This window comes from Camelus bactrianus, chromosome 13, assembly GCF_048773025.1.
Source record: "Camelus bactrianus isolate YW-2024 breed Bactrian camel chromosome 13, ASM4877302v1, whole genome shotgun sequence".
Classification (NCBI taxonomy): Eukaryota; Metazoa; Chordata; class Mammalia; order Artiodactyla; family Camelidae; genus Camelus; species Camelus bactrianus.
In genome coordinates this window covers 70,688,890-70,714,063 of record NC_133551.1, presented here as the reverse complement: position 1 = coordinate 70,714,063, position 25,174 = coordinate 70,688,890, and positions in this window count along the sequence as shown.

Genomic DNA, 25,174 nt, shown 5'->3' with positions numbered 1-25,174 from the left:
TTTTGGACCCCTCTCCCTTGGCTTAGCACCATCCAGCCACTCTGGTCTCTTTGTATATCTAGTTCATGGTTTTCCTACCCCAGGACCTTTGCCTATGCTGTGCCCTCTGACTCTCTGATTGGAACACTCCCCCATCCCCCAACCCCCAGCTCTTGGCATGGCTGGTGCCATTTGGTTATTCGAGTTTTCTCAGCCCAAATATCATCTCCTCAGAATGGCCTTCACTGACCTCCCTCTCCCGTGCTAGTCACTTTTGTGCTGCCACCTTTTTTGATTTTCCTCAGAGCATTTATTACCACCTGACATTACCTAGCTTGCCTGTTAGTTTACTTACTCGCTCTACCTTTTGTCACTAAAATAGAACTTCTATGAGGACCATGACATTATCCCAGTTCCTAGAATCAACCCCCAAATATAATAGGCCCTTGAAAAATATTTACTTAATTAATTGTCACCCACAAGTGATGCTTCTCAACCAGTTCCTCAACAGCTTCTAGTGGTGTCTCACTTGGAGATGCCTGTCCACCTCCACAGGGGAACATGGACCTTCATCCCTCCAAAGGTGGCCTTGGTTCTGGTCCCGTGGAGGGAGAGGGGTTCATGTGTGGAGCACCAAGTGCCCCAGCTGTACCCTTGAAGTAACCCAGGAGATTGGGGCTCCCCCAAATACATTTCTAGTTCCTCTCCACTCCATCAAAGCACACAGCACCCCATGAATGGCTTTATGACATCCACCTTTGAGCCTTCACACACACCCTCTTTTCAGCTTGCCTCTCACACCATTTTCCAAGTTTGGCTCAAGAAAACTTGGCTTCCTCCAGGAGCCTTCCAGATTTGCTCTGGACAACTCCCTTGTCCCTTTATTATCCATCCCAGGAGAATAGGTGCCATGCTAGGTATGGGGGTACAAGGATGAAGCAAGCACCACCCCCGCCATGCTCAAGGAGCCCCTGGCTTAGGAGATAGCCGTAGGAAGAGATTACCACAATTTGGTTAGAGCTCAGGACTTAGGTAGAGTCAGAGCTAGAAGCATTGGCCCTTGGGCCAGTCAGCCAGCATTCAAATCCTACTTCCATCACTTCTAAGCTGCATCTCTTCTGCAAGAAAAGTAATGTCTCTAAGCTTCAGTGGCTTCATCTGTACAATGAAGATTTAGTATTCACCTCCCAAGGTTACTGTGACGATTACATGAGATAATGTACAAATTAGCACATGGCACAGCATCCGAGGGGGTGCACCAAAGTAGGAGCATCCTGACACTGTCATCGGTTTGGACACCTCCTGCCACAAACGTCTGTTGCCTGCTTTATACTCACAAGAAAGGCATTGACCTGGGTCCAGGGGAGCTAAAGATAGAGTAGACAGCCTCACTTCTCAGGTGACTCACAACCTCCTTGAAGAGACAGGACACACAGCAGCCGCAGAGGGCAAACAAGTGAAGAACTCGCCGAGTATGACAACTGCCAGACAAGCCTCATGGTTTCATAAATGTCACAGGCATTTGGAGGAGTCAGGGATGCCTGGGCTGTTGCGACTGGGGAAAGGTACATCCTGACACCATTAACCCTATTTTCCAAATCGGATTTTGGAGCACGTGGCCACGTGGCTTCATGCTCTGTACCCTGGCACACAGCCCTCCCTCTGCCCATCCACCTGGCAGGCGTCTGCTCGCCCTTCGAGACACCGTGCATTTCTCCAGGTGGCCTTGACCTTCCCAGGTACAGCCTCCTTTGTTTCTCTTGCTCTCCAGGCTTCTATTACTGTCCCAGCACGCGGTGTGGCATTTATTAATGATGGGTTTTATCTCCCCTGCTGGATGGTTAGTGAGCTCCGGTGCGAGAAGAAACATCCTTGTGAGCAAAGAGCGTGTCTTTTCCATCTTTAACTCTTGGAATCCAGCACAGGACCCCGGCTGGGGCAAGCGCTCGAAGGCTTTGCTAAATGAACAAATGAGTGCATTCCTGTATGAATGAATGATCCTGCTACCTGGAATGAGTATCTGAAGTCTGTACTGCTTTGGAAAGCGGAAGAGGTTTGGGTCTCTGCAATTATGCTGCAGAACTGTTCAGGCAACGCCACAAATACTGTATGCTGTTCCCTGGTCCCGTGGCTTCGCTGCTTACTCACCCTCCACCCCCATTGTAGTGACGGCGGCCTCAGGCTCTCTCACTAACCATTCACAAGACTGCAAACCTCTTTACAGCCATAAACGCAGATGATCCCATGGAAAAACCGATTGGCCCAGGGATTACTCAACTTTTCATGGCGCCGAGCTCCAAGGATATTTGACATTCCCAACCCAGGAACGTGTTTCCTGTGTTCCTTTTGCAGCTCTTGTGGCCTAAAGTGAGCCGTTAAATAATAATTGGAGGTGGTTAGATGGCTGCCGATTAGAAGGACTGACTGATTGGATGGAGGGCCTCGGAGCCTGGAATTTTACAGTTTATTCTGGACCAGCCACATGTATCTGATTGCAGTATCCAAGCTGTCCTCACTAGCCACCTCTGCCATCCCGCTGACGTGCGCACGCCCCCCCCCCAACGTGCACCCCCCCGCCACGTGCGCACCCCTCCCCACGCGCATGCGCCTTCCTTCTTCCAGGTGAGAGTCTTTCTGAGCCGGCAGTTGAGGAACCTGACGCAACCCGGCACAGAATATAAAGCCGCCGTAATTCTTTCTAGTAAAAGCGGAGGCACACGGGAGGCTATTTTTAATGTGAATTTGTATGTAATTTGCATAAATTTGCGTGTGTTTCCCAAAGCCATCACGCTGATTCATGAAACAATTAAGGGGTGAATTCACTTCACTCCACCCAGCCAGTGGCTTAAGGGGACACATCTACTGTCCAAGCCGCATGGCTTCTTTATCCCCGAAGTTTCTTCTAATGTAACATGAAATTGTTTTCAGTATTACTGAAAACCTCAAAGGCTACAGAAAATACAACATTTATGCAATAATATTAATAATAGCTAACACTTACTGAGTACTTATTATGTGTTAGGCATTCTTCTGTGAGCTGTAAATATATTATTTTAATCTTCTCGGTAATCAAAAAAGGTGCAATTACAATCCCCACTTTACAGGTGAGGAAACTGAGGTCCGAGGGGTTAAGGTCCCATGTCTTGTCAGTGACTCAAAAACAGTCAGCCTGGCTCCACTAATTTCCACAGCAAATATTAATTTGAGCACCTCCTATGAATCAGGTATTATTCTAAGCACTGGAAACAGGGCAATGAACAAAAAAGACAAAGACCCAGCTGTCACAAAGCATCAGGGTACATTAGTTAGGGTAAGGTTGGATTGCTAAGCAAAAAGACCCTAACATTTATTCAACTGAAGAACAAAGAAGTGAATTTCTCTCCCGGGCAGTAATTCAAGGTGTGTGTAAGTGGGCAGCCCTGCTCCAGCTGGTCACTGGGGGGAACCCGGTTCCTTCCAAGTCCTTGCTCTGCTAAGCACATACGATGCTGTCTTCATCTGCTTGGATGGAGCCAGGCTGCTGCCAGGTCTGAGTAGCTGTCAGGTGAGTGGAAGGGAGCATGGAGGGGTCGCCAAGCTAAAGCCCAGGCCTGGGGTGAGAGGCAACCGTCATTTCCATTTCCTTTCTGGGAGTGAAAGCGTAGTCATGTGGCCACATCCATCTTCAGGAAGGTTAGGGAACGGGGTCTGGCCAGGGGCCAAGGAGGAAGAGAGAGTTGGTCTGGGTGGGCAACCAGCAGCCTTTGCCACGGAAACACATTCCATCAAGCAAATGACTCTATTGGATGATGTCAGAGAGCAAGGAGCACAGCGAAGAAAAACAAAGCAGGGGAAGGGACTCGAGTGTGATGGGGTCAAGCTTTTAGACCTCATAAGCTCTTAATCACTGTCCTTAACTGACCCCCAGCCACACCCATGCTCTCAATGACTGTGCAGAAGGCTTAGGAGAGTCCCAAGCACTCCCTGAACCAAATAAGGTCAATTTATGTCCAGCCTAGTAACCAGGGGCTCTGGCCCAGCAAGAGGTTATTGGACTTGACCTTCACTGAGTTTCTCATACCTTTTATCAAGGTATGTTTATTAATCACACATCTTACTCTCTTTTAAAAAATCCTTTAAGGTAGTTAGGGCAGCTACTGTCATCCATCCCCCTTTGACACTGGGGAACTTGAGGCTTGAGAATATTTCGTTCAGTTAGAAAATAAACTACATTGAGCTCCTTTGTGCCAATGAACTGGGATAAAAAGGCAAATGGGATGTAATTCCTTCAGATACCTTGACAGGTAACTTAGTGTGGTTTGCAGACATATAAGCAAATGATTTGTACAACAACCAATGATTAAAGTGAACGCAAAGTACAGTGGTATGGAGGAGGAAGGGGGTGATAATTCTACCTGGCTGGGAAGGATCAGACAAAGTATCACAGAAGAGGTGACAGCTGGCTATGGTTTTGAAGGACAAACAGGAGTTCTCTAAGCAGATGGGGATCTGTTCCAGGTAAGGAAAATATGTTCCAGCAAGAGGAAAATGTACATAAAGTCACAGAGGTCTTATGAAATGATTCATAATTTGGCCATGAACATTTGTGAAAGGCTTACTTAACCTCTAAAATCAGGGCTGGAAGGTAACCCAGGCTCCTGACCCCTAGTGCACACTAGTTTTAGACCTTCTTTTGCAGCTGTACTCTGAAAACTATAAGACACTGATGAAAGAAACTGAAGACAGCACAAACAGATGGAAAGATGTGCCATGTTCTTGAATTGGAAGACTCAATATTGTTAAAATGATCATACCTACCCAAGGCAATATACAGATTCAATGCAGTCTCCATCGAATTACCAATGATATTTTTTACAGAACCAGAAAGAAAAAAAAAAAGTTAACATTTGTGTGGAAACACAAAGGACCTGGAATAGCTAAAACAATCTTGAGAAAGAAGAACAGAGCTGGGGGAATCATGCTCCCTGGCTTCAGACTATACTACAAAGCTACACTAATCAAAACAGTATGGAACTAGCATAAAAACAGACATGTAGATCAATGGAACAGGATAGGAAGTCCAGAAATAAACCCACACACTTATGGTCAATTAATCTACGGCAAAGGAGGCAAGAATATACAGTGGAGAAAAGACAGTCTGTTCAGTAAGTGGTGCTGGGAAAACTGGACAGCCACCTGTAAAAGACTGAAATTAGAGCATTCTCTAGCACCATGTACAAAAGTAAACTCAAAATGGATTAAAGGCCTAAATGTAAGACCACATACTATGAAACTCCTAGAGGAAAACATAGGCACAACACTCTTTGACATAAATTGCAGCAATATTTTTTCCACCAGGTCCTAGAGTAATGGAGATAAAAGCAAAATAAACAAATGGGACCTAATTAAACTTAAAAGCTTTTGCACATCTAAAGATTCCATCAACAAAATGAAAAGACAGCCTACAGAATGGGAGAAAATATTTGCTAATGATGTGACCAACAAGGGGCTCATTTCCAAAATATACAAACAGCTCATACAGCTTAATATCAAAAAACAGGCAACCCAATCCAAAAATGGGCAGAAGATCTAAATAGACATTTCTTCAAAGAAGACATCCAGTTGGCCAACAGGCATGTGAAAAGACACTCACTATTGCTAATTCTTAGAGAAATGCAAATCAGAACTACAATGAAGTATCAACTCACACCGGTCAGAATGGCCATCATTAAAAAGGCTACAGATAATAAATGCTGGAGAGGGTGTGGAGAAAAAGGAAACCCTCCTACACTGTTGGTGGGAATATAAATTGGTACAGCCACTATGGAGGACTGTATGGAGGTTCCTTAAAAAACTAAAAATAGACTTAACTTATAACCCAGCAATCCCACTCCTGGGCATGTATTCAGAGAAAACTATAATTCAAAAAGACAAATGCACCCCAGTGTTCACAGCAGCACTGTTTACAATAGCCAAGACATGGAAATAACCTAAATGTCTCTAGATAGATGAATGAATAAAAAAAATGTGGTATATACAGTGGAATATTACTCAACCATAAAAAGAATAAAATAATGCCATTTGCAGCAACATGATTGGACCTAGAGATGATCATATTAGGTGAAGTAAGTCAGACAGAGAAAGAAAAATATCATATGATGTCTCTTATATGTGGAATCTTAATAAAAAGAGATACACATTTTACTTACAAACCTGAAATAGACTCACAGACATAGAAAACAAACTGTGGTTACTAGGGGGGAAGGGGGAGATAGATTAGGAGTTTGGGATTAATAGATACACATTATTATATATAAAATAAACAACAAGGACCTACAGGGAACTATATTCAATTTCTTGTAATGAGCTGTGATGGAAAAGAATCTGAAAAAATATACGTATGCATATGTATAACTGATTCACTTTGTTGTATACATGAAACTAACATTATAAATCGACTATATTTCAATAAAAAATAAGAATTAAACAAATTATATGATGTCCACCTAACGAAATGCTATACAGCTCTTAGAAATCTTATTTTGGAAGACTACCCAATGACATGGAAAATATTACGTGAAAACAAGCTGTTGACAAAGCACCACGTGCAGTATAGTCCTTATTTTGTTTTAAAGACATGCACACAGAGAATGAAGAATAAAAATAAAATGAAAAGAAAAAAAAGAATAAAATAGAATGGCGCGTATCTCTAAGTGGCATTTTACATCATGAGGGAAAAGGTGTGGAAATCAAAATGAAAACTTTACGTGGCTTACCTTTGTCCTTAGAGTCGATGTAAACATACAACAAGTCTTCCAATGTGCAGATACAACCTCCTTCTGGGTCCTTCCACCCTAATCTTCACCTGCCCTCCCCCCTGTTTCTCAGCACGCTGGTCATCTGCCCTCTGAGCTTCTATCCTGCTGTTGTCTCCACACAGCACGCTCTTCCCTGCCCTGTGTCACCTTCTTCCCAGGCCCCCTTCCACCTGCGCTGCCCCCTGGGGTAGGATGACTCGTCCCCTCACCTCTGTCCGTGGCGCATTCTCTGATGCAGCTCTAGCCTCACTGCATCAGATACTTGTCTGTCTCCCGCATGAAGCCATGAGCCCTGTAAGGAGAGGGGCCGAGGCTCACCCTGACTGTCGGCTCCTGGCACATCTCAGGTGTTCAGCAGAGACCTGTTTTAATATCTGGGGCACCCCAATTATAAAGCAGGGGTAGGTGCAAAGAGTGTCTATGATATCAAACTCAAAGAGGCGCCACCCTGCACCCAAAAGTAATACAACACGGGTTCAGTCTTTGCTACCACTTCTCTGATAGCAGTAAGGTGGATCCAATTAACAAGCTTTAGAAATCGCTCTGGTTCTCTTCTCTCCAGTTCTCTGAAATCCACGCAGCTGCTCCAGAACCCTCCACACTCCACATTCCCTCACTCTCCACGATCTCTGAAGCCTCAGCCCACCCACCTTTTCTGTCCTTTCCTGTCCCATTTCCTGCTTTTCTCTACTCATTGTCCCAATCCAAAAAGCCCAGAAAAGGCAGAAAGGCAGAGTGCCCCAAGCAGCTGGAGAGGAAGTGCTGAGAAGGCGAATACACAACCATTCCTTAGCTCCTGGGCTGTGCAGATGTGAAGGGACTTGCTCTTTCCAGCTGCAGTGGCTGGAATGCTCACTGCCACATGAGAGGTGAACCAGCGCAGATTCATCGCTGGTTAAAAAAGGGCCGTGCAACATGCAGATCAGCAGAGGCGGTGGCGGCCACAGCCCTGTGCGAAGGTGGGCAGTGTCTCCTGTGACAGGAGGGAGCTGTTCTCAGCTGCTTCACCCATTCCTCGCAGGGGAAGGAGGGCAGCTTGGAGAAGCTGAGTCTGCCCATCCCAGCCCCTTCCTCCCTCTCCCCCGGGAGTTGTGCGCCTCCAAGCTGGGGGTTCACAGAGGTACCGCCACGCTGGCCCAGCTCTGCATACCCGAGCACTTTTACCTGCCCGTGTGGGATGTCCACTTGCTCTCAGATTTCAGCCACTTTCTCCAAAGTCAGTTTTCTTAGTAATAAAGAGAATGTTCTAGTCTTCTGTCCACTGACAGTTCTCTTGTTTCTCAGTTGATCCAGAACCCAACAGGGACAAAGGGTGGTATTTATCAGGACTCTGCAAAGTCCGTCACCTCCTTGCTCGTGCCTCCCACCGTGTCTCCTGTTCCAGGAAAGACTAATCAGCGCAGGCTACATCTTCTGACTTTCTTTCCTAAGCTCCACAGCTGTTACCTTCAACCACTCCTCCTCCAGAGCAACCCTCGTCATCTCTGGGAATTGGTAATCAAAAGAAAATCCACAGAGCTGTTTCTCTCTCCCTCTTATCATCAGGCCCTTGCTTGCTTTCCAGGTGAGTGCAAATCTGATTTTTCCTAAAGTTGTATGAGGCTAGACCATTCGTTTCTCCCCCTGAGCCCCAGTTTCCTCACCTCATGTACAGTATTTCGGTAAGAACCCCTTTTCAGGCTTGCCGCAAGGATTAATTGGGGTAGCAACGGTGAAGTTCCTGATTAATTCTAAAAAGCTTTGCCTTGCAAGTATCAGGTCCTCTCTCTCCTGAGCCTCTCAAGACCGTGATATATCCTTCCTTCACTCAAGTATGAAAGAGCAGAAAAGTCATCTGTCTTCCCCTGAGAATGTTCCTGTTCTGGGACAGCATAATAAATCAGACGCTTCGGAGTTCTTGGGGGGTTGGAAAGAGGGCACTCTGTACTGGTCCTTTTGTGGAAATCCTACCCGCTAACTTAGCTAGAAGATTATGTGCTGCTCTTAACAAGCACACAAGGAACTCATAGATTTTTTTGGATGCCAAAATACTTCGTTCTAAATTTTCTGCAACGCACTCTAAACAATAAACATTTTGTTTATTCGTTTAAACAGCAAACAACCTAGTTTCCCAATTGAACTCTGAAAGGCAAGACTTAAAGAATATACTGCAGACTGGTTCTCTGAGTGGGGAAAATGAACTCAGTTCAACTGGCAGGGGGAAATCAATTGGACCGATTCTGAGCAAGAAGTCTCCTATTCAATTTACCCTACTTTTCCCAAGAAGTGCTAGTCCCTCTGACTCTCAATGCTGCTAACATTCTGTTTCTGGGTCTTGATGATAATTTATGATAGTTCTAGTGCGAATGTCACATTTGAGAAGAATTTGAAGTGCTTTGCCCATTTAAATCGGGACCTGTCGTGCTGGAAATGTGTTGTAGTCAATGATGTGCCAAGTGTTTAACCATCTGACTCTCCAGAAAAAAAACTTATTCTAAATATATATGTGCACAAACAAGTTAAAGGTTTGCTCACATACAGGGTGTACAGCCCACAATTTACAACTAATAATAAATGATACGATACTTTTTCTTATAAATTCCATATACCCAACTAATTCTCACAAACTGTTTTCACTGATTTCTGTAGACTTCTTGATTTGCAGCAAGCTTCTGGTTGCAATCCAACCCTGATTTGGCAAAATCAGACTACAAATAATGACTTGATCACTGTCTGATTCAGCAAAGCAGTTACTCATGTCATTGACCACTGAGTGTGGTTTCAACATGAATATTGATTGATCTCTTCATTGGCATTAATAACTAAAATAAAAGTAAAACAGTGAAGGTACAGGTTGAGCCTTCGTATTATGTGAGCAACTTCTTTGCTGAATCAGGTAACAGTTATCAAATATTACAATATTTCCTCAACTTTTTTTTGGCTGGTCTCAATCTCACAACTACAGATATAACACACTTTTCAGTTTCATCTGCATCATTAATGTTTTCTCATCTCTTTCTTAAGTCTATGCAATTTCTATAAAGGCCAAAAAAGCAAGCCCTGATTTGTCAGTGTTTTCCAATTGCTGTGGTGCAAAGACTCCCATCGTGATAAAGGCTAGCTACAAGCAGGCCATTACTGAGGGTGGAGCTGAGGGGAAGGCAATAAATAACACATCAATTAACAGACTTTCTGCCACGGTGACATCTTAGCCATAAATAACCTCCAGAGCACAGATAATAGTAAAATGTGGTAAAACAATTTGAAAGTGATGAGTTTTGAATATTTATTGCCTTTTTTTTTTTTTTTTACCATTTTAATGTGTTCAGTTCAGTAGCATTAAGTACATTCACAATGTTATGCAACCATCATCACTATTTAGTTTCATAAATGTTTCAGCACCCCAGCTGAAACCCCATACCCATTAAGCAGTCACTTCCCATCACCACTCCCCGACCTCCACCCCCAGACCCCAGCAACCATGAATCTGTTTTCTACCTCTATGGATTTGCTTACTCCGGATACTTTGTTTAAATAGAATTACACTATATGTGGCCCTTTGTGTCTGGCTTCTTTCACTTAGGATAACGTTTTCAAAGTTTATTCACGTTGTAGAGTATGTCAGTACTTCATTCGTTTTCATGGCTGAATAATATTCCATTGGGTGAATAGACCACATTTCCTTTATCCATTCATCTGTGGATGGACATTTGGGTTGTTCCTACCATTTGGCTATTGTGATAGTGCTGCTATGAACCCTTGTGATTACCTTCATTTTTAATATAATTTATTTATATCATTTAAGTTTTAATAATGGCTGTGTTTACCAACAGGCTTGCAAAATTCCTGAACACTTAACAATTGGCTCTCAGGAAAGGGCGGGAGCTGGTTCCGGAGCACCACTGGTTGTCCCCACCCATCCAGCTCCAGGCAGGAGACAGCTTTGAACTCTAAGCCAGCAGATCTGTGTTCTGGGATCAAAGCAGCCTCTTATCACTATATTCTGAGCAAGCCCTCTCATTCTCTGTCTCATCTCTAAAATGAGACTCCTAGGCTAGATGCTGTCAAAGGTCCTTTCCTGGGTACTGTAAGCAGATGGGGTACGGGGTCCCCGGAGAAAGAGAACCAGGCAGGGCTTTCTTGACAGGAGAAGCCTTTTTGCTGGGGGTTGGGTCAGTAATTAGGTTTGTTTGTTTGTTTGTTTGTTTGTTTGTTTAATGGAGGTACCGAGGATTGAACCCAGGACCTTGTGCATGCTAAGCAGGTGCTTTACCACTGAGCTATACCTTCCCCCAAGAGAAGCCATTTTTGAACTAAGCCATTTTGTAATCTAAGCCCGGGCAATGTTTGCCCTAAGGATCTTAAGGGAACAAAAGAACAAACCCACAAGGCAAGAGAAGTAATAATAGCAAAGATAACAAATCTGTTGTAAAGATTCCCAGTTTTTTCAACGGTAAAGACGAGCCTAAGGCACTTCCTTGAGCTGTTTTGCAGAATTTAAACCCCTGTGGGGCACTCAACCACCAGATCTACTGGAACCTAAGGGGTGATAATGTTGACTTTTTCTGACCCTCGTGACTTCAATCAGCTAAAGCTTGGACTCTCAGCCACCCAAGCTCCCGCATGAATATGCATGTTCTCTTAGCTTAAAACTTTGCCAATTTTTCTGTTCAGGATGACTCTGCTTTGGGAAAGATGCTGGTGTTTTTAATCCCTGCAAATAATAAATCCTTCCATCTCCTGCTCTTTGCCTTGGTTGTGTCTTTTGGCTTGACATCCCCCAAGAAAGGCGAACCCAGTGATTTGGGTTACAGTACCTTCTCCCAGTGAGTGGCCTTGCTGGGTAAACAGATGAAACAAGCTCCCGTTAACCTGTCTCCCCGCCCTTCCCCCCCAGCCAGCTGTTTGGGGGACTGGACATCATTCTTCTGCAGGTTCAAGGCCTTGGCTCCATCCCCGCAGCAGACAGGCTTGCTTGCCACCCCACCACCCCGTGCTCTGCTCTCTCCCTGTGCTTTTCCTGTTGGTGAAATCAGCACAGCCGGCCCCCCATTCTCAGCCTTGTGTTTTGGGCACCAACCTGAAAAGGTTCTCTTCTTGGCCAAATTTTAGTCAAGTTCCTCTGAGCTCTTTTTCCACCAGGCCTAGTCCTCGGGCACATCCTCAAGAGCCTAATTTTAGCAAGAATCTGGCCAAGTCATTTTAGCCAGAACCCCCACTCTTTCGATATCTGACCAGGTTCCTCATCCCCCACATCCCCAGGTGATGTCTGATCAGCCTGGCCTGCCTTCAGCGAGGAGCCTGGGACGTCGGTTTAGCCAGAATCCTCCCTTACCCCTGATGTCTCCTCTTAGAAATTTCCCATCCACTGGCTACCCCCTGCCCCTCCTCCTTGGCTGTCAATTCCCGCTTTTCCTTGCTGTGTTGGGAGTTGGGCCCAATCTCTCTCTCCTACTGCGAAGCCCCATTGGAACAGTGCCTATACCTGTGGCTATAGTTCCGAATGAAGTCTGCCTTACCTTTCTGGCAAGTGTCATGAGTAATTTAACAGACCTCACTCCATCGCCAGGTGATTGGTTCAATCCTAGACAGGTAACTCAACTGCTCCAAGAAGATGCAGCACTGTTTGGCTGGCGCTTGGCCTCTCCCTTCACTGAGATGCTGTGATGTGCAGGTGTGGTGCTTGCAGCTGCTGGGGCCATTTTGTGGCCATGGTAAGCATTTAGTAAGCACCTTCTGTGTGCATGCAGGGCCCTTGAACCAGCGTGGAGCTTGTGGACAGTTTGACGAGGGGCAGTGTGGAGAGCCGGTGAGATGTGCCATTGTGCTGGGCCTCTCAGTTACACAGATGAATAAAGTCCTGCTCTTGCTTGAGCCAATTTGAAGTTTGAGTTGGGTTTTCTGTGCCACATCACTGGAAAGGCAATAACAGCACGTGATGGAAACCACTTCCATAGGAACCTGCAACCTGACCTTTGTTTCAGTCTCAGACCAGGTGTAGTTAGATCTGAAGAATGTGGGGCCAGCTGATGTCCTTCATTGTCCAATGCACCCCATTCCTGGGCTCTCAGATGTCTGCCCAACAATTCAATTCCATTCTGACATGAGCCCTTTAGATCACACCTGAGTTTGTGCTAAAGCAATGTCTTAGAGTGGGGCCCCTAGGTAGCCTCAGGATGGGGCTGGTCACGAGAAAGATCAAATAATTAGAGGGCAGGAACTTTCAACCCCACCCCGACCTCCCTGGAGGGGAGAGAGGCTGCAGATTGAGTTCTATAAAAACTCTTGAAGATTGTGATCCAAAGTGTTTCTGGGTCCATGAGCAGAGCAGGCGCCGGAGGGTGGTGCTCCCAGAGCGGGGCCTGGAAGCTCTGCACATCCCTCTCTCTGCCTTGCCCTCTGCATCTCTTCCATTTGGAGATTTCTGAGTTGTCCTAAGTTCTGTGAGCTGTTCCAGCAAACTGTCAAACCTGAGGAGGGGGTCATGGGAACTCCTAATTTATAAGCATTCGGCCAGAAGTTCAGGTGGCCTGAGACTTACAGCTGGTGTCTGAAGTGGGAGCGACTCTTTGGGACTTGTGGGATCTGACACTAACAGGTAGAGTCAGAACTGAATAGCTGGGCGCGTGATTGGTGGCGGAGGATAGTTGGAGGATCGTGTGGTGCCAGAGAAAACACACTAGAGACATAAAAGAGGGTTTATTGTCCTCTTTCCCCTCATGGATTTCTACTTCTTAGTAAAATTAGCCAACTAAAGAAGACGTGAAATTAATAACTAGCAGTCTGCAATCTGCTCATGGGAGCAGAAATTGAATTCAAGGGTGTTCCAGGAAGCACTCTCACTTCCGGGTTCTCCTCCCCAGAGAAACCAAGGTGAAGGTACCCAAAAGTCCAGTCATAAAGAAGTGGATTCCTCAGGCTTGTGGGGTGAGGCAGACCTGGTTCTCACTCCCACCTCCACCGCCAGTGACTTGAGCAGCCCAACCTCCCTTCATTTCCACTCCCTCCTCTGTACAACGGGGACGGCGCATTCCTCAGTGAACCATTGTTGAGAGGATTTACCTAAACTAAATTTTGCTTCTGTGTCATTGGTACTTTCTTTTCTCCCCAAACTGTCATCATCAGCCTCGTTCCAGATGCATCTACCTTCCTGGCCCTTACTTGAAGTAGATAAGCTTCTCAGAGCTGGGAAGGAGACAGTGATTTGTGGCTTCTGTGACCTTGAGACTAGTGTGAAAGAAAATTCATATTTTTATTGCAAGACAAGAAAAATTTAAACTGAAAGAATTTTCTCTGCCCTTTGGCTTCCTCTCTCCCCTCTACCATGCGTTGTGTATCTTGTCGACTAAAATAAATGTGCAGCCTAAAAGCTGAGAGTTATGTTTTATTTGGCCAGGATGACAGCCTCTCAGATGGCTGAGGGACTGCTCTGAAGAGGTAGGGGAGGAGCTAGGACATACAGGAGCTTTACAACAAAGACCAGGTAGTTGGAACAATAAAAGATCACTTGTTATCTAAAGAAAACCAGGCATCTCAAGTTAAAGAATTTAGTGCTTTTCCATGTAGGGGAGGAAGCAAACATTTGGGCTCATTGAATCCATTCCTTTGACAAGCATCTTCCTATCTAGGGGCCCTAACTTGTCCTTTATCATTCTGAGTCCCCTCCGGGTGCACCATTGTGAGTGGCTGCAGAGGCTGGGCTGCAGGCTTGTCTTCCCTGGGGTGGCAGCAGCCGCTGATGACTTGATGGCCTCAGCATCCTTTGTTTACCGATACAGTTTGCAGTAGTTTTCGTTCACAATCTGCAGCGTGCAAACCTCCCCCATCGGCAGAAATACTCGTTCAACCATAAAGGGCAACATTCTCCCAGCGTCAGCAAGACATCTCCTTAAAAGATAACATTCCTTCTTGACCTCCTCAGAGGTCACTTTGTACTTATAGATTTGGATTGTGCAAACTAGCGGCATCATTGAATGTACAGCCCTCTAAAAAAACCTGTACGACTGTGCTTTGACCTCAAAGAACCAGAAAGGCTCTCAGAGCATCCTGATGAATTTTTCTTGTCAACACTAGCCTTCTCCCCAGCCATCTCCAGATGAGGTGTACTAGGGCCTGCTGACGAAGGAGGTGGAACAGACCTCCAAGGTGACCAGGTGGTGGAGTGGGGAGGTGGGTGGGCACAGGGAAACCTACACTCGCTCAAGGAAAGGAAGAGCCTGAGCAAAATGAGCGGTTTATGTGGGCATGTGAAGAGCCACGTCAGTCAGCAAGCATTTACGGAGCACTTCCTGCATGCACACAGAGCCCTAAACCAGCTGCGGACTGGGTGCTTGGGAGGAGAGAAAGAGAACATAAGGCACGATGCTGAGCCACAGGTGTGAGTCTTCGGTTCTCAACGGTCATTAAACTTGAATCTTCAAGTGGCTGGTTCTTCATGGAAACGCCCCTCGTCACCGCTGGGCTTAAGCGAGAAACACTTCGGCAGAGCCACTCAGTTCAAACTGGAGAAGCTGCATTTGGAAATTCTCCAGGGCCTATTAGGCCAGCCACCCGATTCCTTAGGGAGTAAACGAGCTCCGTGGAGGGCGAATTTCATCACCAGAAACGATGAGAAGAGGTGAGGGGAAATGCTTCATAAGAAATGCATCCAATTACCAGTTTTCCGTCTTGTTTCCAGGCCCTACAGGCCAAGTCCTCCTGGGCTTCTGGTCTACCGTCCACCTGCAAAATGCAAGGCACAGATACACACAAACACAGGGGTGACTGAAGGCCTTTTTCTCTGCTTCATCGCGAGCCCTGTGCGCAGAAAATGAGTTCTGCACTGTGCTGCTCCATCTCCCGCTCCTGATTAGTTATTCAGGAGCTGTTGACAGGGGACACTTGCCTTGGAGTAGCGGCGACTTTCAATCTCCTGAGCTGTGGAGCTCAGGGAGAGAGAGCCCTCTGCACGGAATGACAATGCATATTAAAAAAAGGAAAAAGCAGAATTGCTGCCTGAAAAATAGGAACGTATCTTGGATGAGAAAGCACCTTGCAGGTGAGACTCTCAGAAAAAGAATTTTTGAGGCAATTGTTTCTGAGAAATTGAACCTGCAGACAGGCAGCTATTCTGCCTAAAGACACTACTGTCTGATTGTGAAGGAATGAATAAACAGAAAGGGAACGGGGCACTTTTCATCTCTTCTGGGACACACTATGCCCCTCACTTTAGGGAAGAGATGTGTTCCTGAAAAGTTAACTGCAAATTGGAATTTTTATAACCTAAATCATGTTTTTCTGATGCCTTCTTTGCAAAAAAGGGTTCCTCAGACTATTTTAAGCTCTGAGATGTGATAAAACCACAGCTAAGACTGCAGCAAACCTTTTAACGTGATCACTTTTATAGCTAGAACTGGCCATTTTCTTATATTTAAAAAATTACATTTCAAAAAAGCTGAAAAATATGAAATGAAACAGCTAGGGTGTTTTCTCTATATGGTACAATAATTTCCATGTCGACCACCATTTCCTGGGTCGTTTGTAAGTTCCGGGCACCAGGTGAGGTATTTCCACATAATATCTAATTTAATTCCCACAGCAGTTCTTTGAGCTAGATATTATTATTTCCATATTTTCTGGATGCAATAATAAAGTTTAGGTACATTAAGTAACTTACGCACGTTCACAAGCTGGAAATGGCAAGGCTGGAATTCAAACCGGGTCGGGGTGACTGTGGGGCAACTGGGCATGTGACTTCACCTCTCTCTGATACTGAGCAGGACACTGTGGGGTCCTCCCTGGTGCACATCTTTCCATGTTCTCTGTTTCTTGTTTGCAGGAAATAGGCTTCACTCAGCCTCCTTGACCTTCCCTGAGTTCCAAAGGGAGAATTCAAACAGTTGCTAATCAGGGAAGAAAGGGAATGCAGAAACGAAGGAGGAACAGTCAAGAAACAATAGTGCAGCCTTGGGGCAGGGTCCTGGTCACCCAGGCTGTTGCCCCCAGGATCATACTCCTGTCCCTCCCTTGACTAGAAACCGATTACACTTACGTAAGTCTCACGAGGCAAAGAGAAGGGACAAGAACTGGTTAGAGCAGGGGAAGCGCAAGCCAGCGGGGTGTTTGACTTCCAGTGGACCTTGAGCCTCGTTATAGGGGTATTGTAATACACTAGCATCCTAAGTGACCCACCCACCAGCACCGGGACAGTTGACGATTGCCATGACAACAACTGGAAAAGGAGGAAAGGCAACTGGCTCCAGGCTACTCAGGAGGACCTGATGGCAGGAGCCGCCCACGAAAGTCCAGGTGGCCGGAGCGGCAGCGGGAGCTGTCTCCACCGGCTGTCTCGGGACAGCTCCCCACTTCAGCACCTTTTCCTCGCTCAGGCGCCTTCCTTACTTTCCCGCTTTTGAGAAATAAAGCAGTTTTCCCTCTGTGCCTCTGCCCCAGCTGTGAAATCTTTCCAACCAGCAGGCAAGAACCTACCTTTTGTGGGATCCCCATTTTAATGGGGAGTTTTCCATCCACTAACACCTCTAGGACTCAGATTTCTCAGCTCTCAAGTGGGAATAATTGTAACAGCCCCTCTTAGGGAGTGGCTGGAGGTCCCGGTGAGTTCACACACCTAGTGTAACCCAGCTCAGCGTCTGATGCTCAAACAATAGCGATTATCTTTTGGTGCCCGGGCGAGACCCACACTCGCCTGTTACAGAGCAGACGCTCAGTAAGGATTTCTTGAATTAATTGAATAAAAGTCTCCATTTCTTCAAGAAGGGGACAACCCTTTGGCTCGGAGTAAATCAACAACCAACAGTTATGATTGTGATGATAACACAGTCACACTTTCAATGGAACAGCACAAGGCATACAGGGCAATCTGAACCCTTGGTCTCACACACCATAGCCTTAATTAAGTTATTTTTTCCACGCTGGGAAATTGCAGAAGAAAAGAAACTTCATCCGTTGGCAAAATACCGAGCCAGAGGCAGCTGCTGTGCAGTTCCAGATGCCCTTGGAGGGGCTCTGGATAGTTCTAACCAGAAGACGCACATACAAACATTTGGTCTGTAATTTCAGGCTGACTTTAATCAAGCCGCCGGGTGCCCAGAAGCTATGAACAGCCCTGCCTGGATGCTCGGGCCTCCCTCCACCCTCGGGACTGCACCGAAAGGCTCCAAGTGGGAGAGAAAATGCCAGTCATTCCATCTCAGGCTTCAGAACACATTTCGGACCAGCCACTGACGTCAGAGGGGAACTCATTCCCCTGCCCTGGTCTAGAATTTCACAGCTCCTCCTCAGTGCCAGGAAGGACCAGCCACGTGCTGGACACTCAGACAAAGCAGTGGGGAAGTGTTTAGCAAAGGTTTAATTTAAAAAGCAAAGAGAACAACCCACCTCTTGGGAGGCCAGCTCCCCAGCCCGCCTCCCCTGCCCCTCGGCCTGTTGGGGTCATGCCCACCCCGCTCCCACCAACTCCTACACAGGCACCAGGTGCCCCTAAGGCCAGCTCCATGCTCTGCTGGGGGTGGGGTGGGGGGCACAGCCCTGCGCAGGCAGCGTGAACAAGAGGAGACAGACAACAAACATGGGGAGAACTAAACTATAAGGTCACTGCAGACGGGGATGGTGCTGTGAGAACGTGGTTCCACGGCCAAGGGGAACTGGCTAGGCCACTTTGACAGGTGCCCAGGAAGGGCCCTCTGAGGAGGTGGCATCTGAGCCACAGAGACCTGGGTGACCAAAGGAGCCCAACGTGCCAAAACAGTATTCCAGGCAGAGGCAGGGCACGCCATAGGATTCTCAGGGTCCCGGGTCTGAGATGGAAATGTGGGCCCTCCTTCCAGACATATTAAGAATTTCCAGTTGGTGACAGCAGGGCGTTAAACCAAGTGTGAGGCCCCTCCAAGCTCAGGGCCCTGTGTGGCCGCATGGGTCGTGTGCTCACAGAGTAGACCCTGGGTGGAAGGAATAGTCAGCCTGGGAATCCTAAGGTTTGGCTGGGCTTGGAAAGTTCTGGAATTAGAAAGAAGGCCAGTGTGTCTGGAAGGCAGAGGTGTGTGTAGAGGGGAGATGGATCAGGCAGACTTTGGTAGCCCCTGAGAGAGGTGTGACTGGGGCCTTTGCACAAGCGAGAGGCTTGATCTGATTAAAGATCCAGCTGGCCACTGGGTAGAGACTGGCATGTACTGGGTCCCAGGGGAAGTCGAGAGCCAGGTTAGAAGGCAGAGATGGCAGTGGTGGTGTTTTACAGAGAGTGAGACCCCTAAATTAGGAAGGCCATCAAAGTGTGGGTCCTTGGCGCCAACTGTGAAAGAATTTGCAGCAGAGGAAAGAGGGACAAAGTGAAAAGTTGCTTTATTGCTCAGAAGAGGAAAAGGAAAGAAAGTACTTGAGCCGGGAGCTATCAGCCAAGATGGCCAGTCAGACAGCTCCAGCTCCAGGCTGGGCCTCGTGGGCTTTTATTGGAGACTTCTGCCATCAGGTCTTCGTTCCGTGTGTGCTGGAGCCAATCACCCTTTCCCCCCATCCCTGTCTGGGCTTTCCCGGGTGCTGTCCTGGCACCTGGCAACTGGCACGGCGCTGGTGGGTGTGTCACTCAGCATGCTAGTATGTTACAGTGAGGGTACAGTGAGGCTCAAGGTCCACTGGAAGTCAAATCCTCTGCCGTCAGTTCTAACTAGTTCTTGTTTTTTTCTTCTCTTTGCAGCTTCCTCCTGAGACTCCGATAAGGGTAATTGGTTTTTATTGGAGGAAAGGACAGGGAGGGGTATGATCCCGGGGGGTCAACAGCCTCGGTATGAGTTCAAGAGATCACTGTAGGGGAAGCTAAGGAAGAGATCTGATCACCGTGCAGTTTAGTTTTTCCCTCCTGGCGTATCTATAACGTTTCTGTAAAATAACCTAGGAGTGTGAACCTGACTCTACGGTCCTAATCATCACCTGCTTGAGCCTGTACTTCTGTGACTCAGGACAGGCCTGGGAGACCTCCGCGTTCCTATAAACAAGAGGCAGGGGCTGCGGGGAGGGGTGGGGGAGCTGCAGAGTCCTGCTGGGTCTCAGTGGAGGTGGACGGGCCCAGAAGGCCTGCAGGGTCTGACAGTTCTATCCCAGCCCCTCCCCTCCGTCTGAACCGCGTGCCCTGCACGCTCACACTCACCGCTCATCCCCACCTCACCCCCAGGCTGGCCCCACCCGTGTCCCTACCCTGCACCCACCTCCCCAGCAGGGCCGGAAATCCTTTCTGTTTCTGGTGTCCTGCAGAGTGCCTGCTTCCCGATGATTCGTGTGCAGTAACTAGTTGTCCAGTGAGTGAATGAACTTATGAGATCGTGTTAGAAAACACTGGGCCCTGCTCCGACCAGGCAAATCTGAGCCTAAACCTTGACCTGGGGAAAAAAAAAAAAAAGGAGGCTTCTATTTCCAAACCCAGCACATTTCCCTCTCATTAGAAGTTTTTAAAAAATAAAAATAAAAATAAAAAAAAGAAAGCGGAGAAGCTGACATCCGAGGCGGTGGCACCCAAATTGCAGCCTCCGACTATTGTTTACGCTATATTTGTCCCGTCTCCAGGCGTCATCCCGGGGGACAGGGCTTAACACGCCAACCGGGCAGTCTGGCGGCAGCACCCCCGGGAGGAATGTTGCCCCGCTGCGCCCTCTTGTGGCCAGAATGGACATTGCCTATACCCCGAAGTGATTTTTTTCGAAGACTAAAGGGAGACCGGGAGGATTTGGATCACGGAGACTTAGTCAAGAGGAGGGGTGAGCTGCCAGAGAGGCTCCGGAGCTGAGGGCCTCTTGGGCTAGTGGCCTCCGTGAGCCTGGGCTGTTATTTACCCGGGGCCGTCCACCAGCCCCAGGGGTGCCAAACTGCACAGGAGTTGGAGGACGGCTCTCCGGGACAGGGGATTGCCGCCCTTGCTGGAGGGGGACTGACACACTGAGCCTTTACATGGCTTTTTATGGTTCCTTCACAGAGCTGTTTTATTTACCTGCTGCACGGATGAGGTCTAAGAAAAACCCAGATCCACCGTATAATTTGGAGCTAAGTACATGATGGATGCCAGAGATTTAAAATTAGCCAAGTAAACTTAATACCGGGGCATTATGCTTGCTTTCAAGCGCCTGGATGTCTGTTAGGGAGGCATCACTTGGGAAGGACTCTGGATAAAATAATCAGACTCTATCCTCCCTAGAAATAGAAAAAAGGATCTGCTCTGAAGGGGACCAGTTGTGCCAAATGTCCTCCAACCAAAGTGTTGAGTAGAGCTGGTTGTCTATGTGCATTCAAGTCCCACGTGTGGGATTATATTGAGGTTGGCACAAATTAAAGTGAGGTTTGGGGTAATTTACGTATTTGCTATTTTATAAACGCATCCCACTCGGCTTTCAAAACTGAGGCTCTCCTCTCTCCTGGGCTCAATGGTTGTGGGGATGGTAGGTGGGGTGGGGCAATGAAGAGGCTTGTCCCTTGGCACCTCCTAGAAGTTCACAATAAGAATAGAGATGGCATCAATTCACATTAAAAGCAAGCATATGAAGTCATTCTCATGCTTATGGTCTTTACATGTAATCCTTGCAGCAACTTCACAAGGTAGATACTATCTCCACTTATTAACTGAAGAGGCTGAGGCTTAGTCTGATTAAATGATATGCCCGTGATCATGCAGGAGAAAGGAATTGCAGAGCCAGGATTTAAACTCCAGTCTGCAGGATGCTCAAGCACCCTGCGCTATTTTCTCCCAGGGTAGAGTGAAGTCTACCAGGTATTACACCTCAGATCCTGCCATCTGCTGGAGCTGCAGGGTACCAATCAGTGACACCCTTTATTGCCCTTTGGAGTGTGCAAACACATGAGAAGTAGGCTGTATTCGTTATCTGTTGCTGCGTAACATGTTATCCCAAGAATGTAGCCGCTTCAAACAACAATGAACGTTCATTGCCTCACCATTTCTGAGGGTCAGAAATCTGGGAGTGGACTAGCTGAGTGATTACAATGCAGGGTTTCTCGTGAGGTTGCAGTCAAGAGGTCAGCCAGGGCTGCAGTCAGCTCAAAGCTCAACTGAAGCTGGAAGATTTTCCTCTAACCTCACTCCCTTGGTGTTGGCAGCAGGTCTCATTCCTTGCCATGTGGGCTTCTCCCTAGGGGCACTCATGATGTGAAGGCTGGTTTTCCCCAGAGCAAATGATAAGCTGTGGGGAGGGGTGTGCTCGAAGTGACGTGCTATTATTTTTGCCACCTGCGAATGGTCACAGAGACTGCCCTTGATGCAACATGGTGCTGTATCAGGGCACAAATACGAGCAAGTAGGGCTTACTGGGACCCACATTAGATGCTGCCTACCACGTAGACAGAGAAGTTGGAAAGATGGAGAACAGAATGATGGCTTTAAAACTCAAAAAGCTGCATCCAAAGGACTCCTAAGTATTTCATCCCTGAAACAGACACACTTCACCACCGGGTCACAGGTGGGACTGGAGAACCACAGCTCCCCCTGCAGGAGCACAACAGGGAGACTTAACACATGAAGGAGCAGAGAACTCACGCTGAGAACAAGATATGCTGCGAAGAGAGTGGGCTGAGATGGGCAGGATGAGCGACACCTCCCAACTGCCCAATTCAGGACACCTCTCCTCCCCCAGGAGGCTAGGAGAGCTCTTCTAGTAGACTTGCCCTCATATGCACATGTGGCCAGGGGATGCAGCTCTCCCTAATGTCATCCCCGGTCCAGTCAGCTCTGTTCCACCACCGCCTGCTACACCTGATGGATGTTTTACAGACCCCTCATCATCCCATCATCATCATCCGTGATTAAGTATCTAGCATGTGCCAAGCAGTGTACTGATTCCCTCCCAGGAATCCTCTTCCATCTCCTTAACCCTCTGCAGCAGGTACCATATCTCCATTTAATGGAAAGGACAAGTCAGCCTTAGGGAAGCCCACAGTCACACAGTTAGCAGGTGGCAGAGGTGGGAATTGAAGCCATCTAGCCTAACTCCACAGCCTTGCTCTTTTTCTTTCTTTCTTTCTTTTTTTTAATGGAGGTACTAGGAATTGAACCCAGGACCTTGTGCATGCTAAGCATGCACTCTACCACTGAGCTAAACAGCCTCCCCCCACCCCCCGCCCTGTTCTTGAACCTCATGCCAGAGAGGCCGTTCAGTAAATATTTGTTGAAATAGATTAATTCAGATATAACTTTTGACTTTAAAAAAAAAGTAAAGAAAGCCTAAATAAGTCAAGCTGTTGGACCATAGCAAGTTCTAGAGAAAACTTAATGCCCACAATGCTCTTTCCACGTCTGAGGAATAAATTTAAGGTTGAAAAAAGGAACCACATCTTGCCAAATAAATAACGAGCTTCCAGAAGGCAGACGCATGGGCCAGGAAACAGCCTCCTTTTCAGTCTAGGGCTCTTTCTGTCTTCCATTCACTCCTGGAGATGCTGCCTCCATGGCTAAGACGAGGGCTGCCCGTGAGATCTCAGCAAAGCGGGAGGAGGTGAGAGCTTTGCTCCCCTAAATGTCCGCCGGAGGCTATCGCGGTGGTCAGCGCAGACGGCTTGCTGGCTAGGACCACCGGGGCATGCGGATGGGTTCTTCCTGCACTGCCCGTAAAACACAAGCCCAGAGTTTGTTTGCTTATGAGACAAACAAATGAAAGGCCAAGAGACAAGAGGCTTAGGATCTTAGTGCTTCCACTCAAATCCTTGGCCTGCCTGGGAGCCACGGCCCATTTGCTGTTACCTCCTGGGGACTTGCCTGCCATCCCTGCCCCCCACCAGCTGTGTCCCTCTGGCTACACCAACTCATCTTAATGTCCAAACCCAACCAGAGACTAGAGTTCACCAGCTTCCAAAAGATCATCGATTATTTGTAAAACACAGGGCAGGGCTTATGGGGAGACACGGAGGAAAAGGGAAGACAAGAACTCATGGGGAGATAAACTTCCCAGGGAGACAGAGGTGTAAGGAAATGTGTACCTGTGGGAAGTTGGTGCTGGGTTTTCCTATGACTGTCTCAAGGTGCTTGCTTCAGTCTTGGGGTGATTTTAGGGGCATGACAGAGAATAAAAGGGTGATTAGCAGGAGAGAGGCCGAAGGGCACTGGCCGCAAAGCTTAACAGCCTGGCAGAAGGAGGTGGTGCCTGGGGCTGGGCTGAGGAAGGATGCTTTTGAGGGAGACATGGGATGTGAGGAATTGGGAAAATAGTCCAGTGTTTCCCACCTCTCATTCTGGTGTGATTTTTGCAATATTTGGCTACAGTTTGTACTATTGTTTATTTAACATTTTCTTTAAATTGAATCATTTTTTCATATAGAAATTAATTCCTCTTTAAAGGAAACTCTATATCACCATAGTAAGTGGAAATCCAGTATCACCTTCCATCATAGAATGTAGCCATAAGACAATAAAACCTAAACAATAGTCTTCAGTTCTAGCCAAATACTCTTGTTGAAGTCTCTGACTCTTAACAGATGTTACAGAAGTGTTAGACACAAGAATGCTGTATTCAGGCTTTCTCCTTGGTATAACTCAACGATTAAAAATGAACTGAATTCTTCTGCACCAATCTGGCAAGTCAGTTCCTCTGAAGGCCCCTCCCGCTACACTATAACTAGACCCTAGGAGGACTGCAATAAACACACTTGTATGATTGCTAGGTTTGTATGAAAGTAGGGACCATCTCCAAGGGTGGTGGAGGGACGGGAGAGAATGCTAAAATGACACAAGGATGGGAATAACCAGCAAATGTGACAGCAGGAGCTGGTACCAGTACCAGCCCTGGAATCAGGACACTGGGCCCGGAGCTCTCTGCAGCAAGGGGAGAACTGAATCTGAGACTCCTATCATAAGCCTTGATTTTTTTGAAAAAAGCAGCAAGCTTCAGCAAAGAGCAGCTCTTGAAAAAAGCAAACATCAATCATCCTTGGAAGAACGCATCATCAATACAGACTCTCAAGATCCCTACAGATTATGTTCCACCCAATATAAGCTCGCAATAAAAAATCACCAAATGCTCAAGGAAACAGGCTTCGTGGAGTGAGATCAGCGGAATTAACAAGACACAGATTTAAAATCAGATGAAATTTTGGTATTGGCTTTGTAAGATACAAAACATAAAGTATGAAATGTTAACAGAAAAAAAAAATATGTGATTAAAAAAAGGAACAAAGGACAAGAAACTATAAAAAGGGACCAGGGAAAAGAACCAAGGAGAATGTTTAGAAATGAAAAATACAATCATTGAAATGTAATGGGTATGTTAAGCAGCAGATTAAAGAGAGAATGGGTGAACTAAGGAATAAATCTGAAGAAAGCGTCCAGAATGCAAAACAGAGCCAGAGGTGGAAAGTATCAAAGATAAGGAAGTTATCATGAGAAAGCGTTATATACATTCAATTAAGTTAGTTAATATACATAAAGCACTTTGAGCTGT